This window comes from Nicotiana tabacum, chromosome 7, assembly GCF_000715075.1.
Source record: "Nicotiana tabacum cultivar K326 chromosome 7, ASM71507v2, whole genome shotgun sequence".
NCBI classification, from domain to species: Eukaryota; Viridiplantae; Streptophyta; class Magnoliopsida; order Solanales; family Solanaceae; genus Nicotiana; species Nicotiana tabacum.
Genome location: NC_134086.1, coordinates 113,153,835 through 113,158,806, shown reverse-complemented (window position 1 = coordinate 113,158,806; position 4,972 = coordinate 113,153,835).

The following is a 4,972-nucleotide window of genomic DNA, read 5'->3' as shown; positions in this document are numbered from 1 at the left end:
CATGCCAAGACTCTACTTTAGCAGTGCCAGGGTTGCTAAGGTTGGAGTGGAAGGGTTCCACAGTTGATACATCTAGTCGGGTTATCTCTTTCCTGAAGGCTCAGCAAATGGTCGAGAAGGGGTGTTTGGCTTATTTGGCTTATGTTCGAGACACCACCGCAGAGTCTTCGACGATTGATTCAGTTCCAGTAGTTCGAGAGTTCGCCGATGTGTTTCCTTCTAATTTTTCTGGCATGCCACTGGATTTTGATATTGATTTCTGTATTGAGTTGGCTCTAGGCACCCAGCCTGTATCTATTCCATCGTACCGTATGGCTCTGAAGGAGTTGAAGGAGCTGAAGGAGAAGCTTGAAGAGTTGTTAGCAAAGGGGTTTGTTAGACCTAATATATCGCATTGGGGTGCACTAATGTTATTTGTGAAGAAGAAGGATGGAACTATGCGGTTGTGCATTGATTACGTCAGTTGAACAAAGTCACCAACAAAAACAAGTATCAGTTGCCTCGTATCGATGATTTGTTCAACCAGTAGCAGGGTGCTAGGGTGTTCTCCAAGATTGACTTGAGGTCAAGATATCATCAGCTGAAGATTCGGGACTCAGATTTTCCGAAGACTGCATTCCGGACTAGATATGGCCACTATGAGTTCCTGGTGATGTCATTTGGCTTGACTAATGTCCCAGCGGCATTCATGGACTTGATGAATAGGGTATTCGGGCCTTACATTGATTCATTTGTCGTCGTCTTCATTGACGACATCTTGATATAGTCCCGTAGCCTGGGGGAGCACGAGCAGCATTTGAGGGTAGTGCTTCAGACCTTGCGAGAGCAGAAACTATATGCTAAGTTCTCCAAGTGTGAGTTCTAGCTAGAGTCAGTGGCATTCTTGGGGCATATTGTGTCAGGAGAGGGTATTAAGGTGGACCCTAAGAAGATTGAGGCAGTTCAAAGTTGGCCATGTCCTACTTCGGTGACCAAGATTAGGAGTTTCCTGGGGTAAGCAGGTTACTACAGACGATTCGTGCAGGGCTTTTCATTTATTGCATCACCTCTGACTAGATTGACCCAGAAGGGTGCTCCTTTCTAGTAGTTTGATGTTTGTGAGGTGAGCTTTCAGAAGCTCAAGACAGCCTTGACTATAGCACCAGTCCTTGTGTTGCCTTCCGGTTCAGGGATGTATACGGTATATTGCGACGCTTCGCGCGTTGGATTGGGGTATGTATTGATGCAGGAGGGGCGAGTTATTACCTATGCCTCGAGCCAACTGAAGGTTCATGAGAAGAATTATCCTATGCACGATCTAGAGTTGGCCGCGATTATTCATGCTCTTAAGATATGGAGGCATTATCTGTATGGGGTGTCGTGTGAGGTTTATACTGATCATCGCAGCTTACAACATTTGTTCAAATAGAGGGATCTTAATTTGAGGCAGCGTAGGTGGATTGAGTTACTAAAGGATTATGACATCACCATTCTTTATCATCCGGTCAAGGCAAATGTGGTCGCGGATGCCCTAAGCAGAAAGGCAAAGAGTATGGGTAGCTTAGCATTCATTCCAGCATAGGAGAGGCCACTAGCCTTGGACATTTAGTCCTTGGCTAACAGACTTGTGAGGTTGGATATTTCATAGCCCAGCCGAGTTCTCGCGTGTGGTTGCTTAGTCTTTATTATTGGGGTAGATCAAGGCCCGGCAGTTCGATGATCCACATTTGGCGGTTCTTAGAGAGACGGTGCTTCAAGGTGGTGCCAAGGAGGTTACTATTGGCGAGGATGGTATTTTGCAACTCCGTGGTCATTTATGTGTTCCTAATGTTGATGGTCCGAGGGAGAGGATTCTAGAGGAGGCACACAGTTCGCGATATTCCATCCACTCGGGAGCTACAAAGATGTATCGCGACTTGAGGCAACATTATTGATGGCGGAAGATGAAGAAAAACATAGTAGAGTATGTGGCTAGGTGTTTGAATTGCCAGTAGGTCAAGCATGAACACTAGAGGCCGGGTGGTCTACTTCAGCAGATGCCTATACCAGAGTGGAAGTGGGAGCGCATCACCATGGATTTCGTAGTTGGGTTGCCGCGGACTTTGCGGGAGTTTGATTCACTATGGGTGATTGTTGAGAGGTTGACCAAGTCGGCCCACTTTATTCCAGTGGCGACTATTTACACAACAGAGAGGTATGCTCAGATCTACATTCGGGAGATAGTCTGGTTGCACGGTGTGCCTGTTTCCATCATATCAAACAGAGGCCCTCAGTTCACTTCCCATTTCTGGAGAGCTGTTCAGAGTGAGTTGGGGACCCTTGTAGAGCTTAGCACATCGTTTCATCCTCAGACCGACGGGCAGTCAGATCGGACAATTCAGATTTTAGAGTATATGCTTAGGGCATGTGTGATTGACTTTGGAGGGCAGTGGGATCAGTTCTTGCCTTTGGCAGAGTTTGCATAAAATAACAGCTATCAGTCCAGCATAGAGATGGCTCCCTACGAGGCTTTATATGGTCGACGTTGTCGTTCTCCTATCGGGTGGTTTGAGCCCGGTGAGGCTAAGTTATATGGTACAAATTTGGTACAGGATGCCTTGGATAAGGTAAAGTTGATTCCAGAAAGGCTTCGCACAGCTCAGTCCAAACAAAAGAGTTACACGGATCAGAAGGTGCGTGATGTTTCATTCATGGTTGGCGAGAAGGTTCTCTTGAAAGTCTCGCCAATAAAAGGCATTATGAGGTTTAGGTAGAAGGGCAAGTTGAGTTCTAGGTTTATTGGCCCCTTTGAGGTGTTGCAACGAGTTGGGGAGGTTGCTTACGAGATGGCTTTACCCCCCAGCTTACCGGGAGTTCATCCAGTTTTTCATGTATCGATGCTTCGGAAGTATCATGCCGACTTATCCCATGTGTTGGACTTCAGTACTATCCAGCTGGATAAGAGTTTGGGTTACGAGGAGGAGCTAATTGCCATTATTGATAGACATGATCGCTAGTTGAGGTCCAAGAGGATTTCTGTGGTAAGGGTCTAGTAGAGAGGCCAACCAATCGAGGAGGCGACTTGGGAGTCCGAGGAGGACATGCAGAGCAGATATCCACATTTATTCGGCAGCTCAGGTACTTTTCTATGTCCGTTCGAGGACGAACGTTTGTTTAAGAGGTGGAGAATGTAACGACCTGACTAGTCGTTTTGCCTTTTAGAACCCCGTTCCCTTAAATAAAACTTTTCTCGCTTGCTTTAGCTAATTTACGACTTACTGGGACGGTTGGTTCGGGATTTGGAAGAGTTTTGAGTGAAATATGCCCATTTGATTCCTTAGGATTTTCTTAAAAGAATAAGTTTGACTTTAGTCAACATTTTGAGCAAACGGACCTGGATTCATAATTTGACGGTCCCGGAGAATCCGTGGGAAAATATGGGACCTGGGCGTATGCCCGGAATCGAATTCCGAGGTCCCTAGCCCGAGTAATGATTTTTTATTAGAAATTGTTAATCTGAAGTTTCAAGGATTTAAAGAAACTAATTAATGATTGATTTCACGGGTATCGGGATCGTATGCTGGTTTCGAAGCCCGGTACAGGTCCAATATATCATTTAAGACTTGCCCGCAAAATTTGGTGTCAATCCGAGTAGTTTAAGGGCGTTTTGTCCCGTTAGAGGAAAATTAAGAACTTAAAGTTCATAAGTTTGATTCAATTGGTTTTAAGGGGTGATTCTTAGATTTAGCTTTGTTTCGGGCATTTCGAAGGTTCGAGTAGGTCCGTTTCGTGATTTTAGACTTATCAGTTTGTTCGGGTGGGGCCCGGGAGCCCCGGGCGTCAATCGGACGAGGCTCGAGTAAAGTTGAAATTTTTGAGAAGTGCTGAAGTTGCTGCTTCTGTCATAACCGCACCTGCGGTTGGTGGACCACATGTGCGAGACGCATATGCGGTCCATCTATCGCAGATGCGTCCGAGGAAGGCCCGACCAAACCGCAGAAGCGGCTCTCGAACTGTAGAAGCGGCCTCAAGACCGCAGAAGTGGTCCCAGCCCTTTTAGACCTTTCATAGATGTGATCTTTTCTCGCAGATGCGGTCCCCTGACCGCAGATGCGGAAATCGCTGAAGTGGTAAGCTTTATTTAATACGGGTTCTAAGCCAATTTTTACCACTTTTCACTCTTCCATTGGCGATTTTGGGAGCTTTTGAGAGAAGACTTCCACTTAGTATCTTGAGGTAAGTTTATCCCACCTATTCTTAGTTTAATACTTGTGTATTAGGTAGATTAAACACTAGAATTTAGGTAAAATCAAAGGGTTAAGCAAAACCTAGGATTTTAATAAAAGTTAGATTTAACCACGAAATTTGTTATGGAATAAATTAGAAATTATATATTATTGATCCTTAGGTTATAGAAAACAACTTCCTTCGAAAAATTTCGGAATCCGGACACGTGGGCCCGGGTCAGATTTCAGGAAACTTGTGTTAAAGACTGGGAAATTGCTTAAATAGCTAGAATTCGATCTTGTGAGCCTATATTTACTAGTTCCTACCTCATTTAACTAGTTTGGGATCATTCGGCTCCGAATTGAGGGCTTGAAAATGTTCTTGGGATTGGAAGTGCAATTTGGAGCGAGGTGAGTCTCCTTTCTAACTTTGTAAGAGGGAATTGTCCTCATAGGTGCAATAATTGAGTAATTTGCTGCTAAATGCGGGGGGGATACATATGCACTAAGTGATGAGAGTCTGTGCGTAGCTACTATTATGTTAATTGTCCGGGTAGTCTAGGACCCGTATCATGTTATATTTGTGAATGTCTCTATATTTTCTTACTAATGTGACCACTTAGGGCATGCTAGAGACTTGGAAAGGAATATAAGCAAATGTATACACTTGTTGGACACTTGTATGAATTTACTTGGAATTAAATGCACATTCATTTTTTTATTCTTGATATTAATTGATATTTGTGGATCGAGCCGATCACCTCGGTAGAAATAGATGTATCTATGGT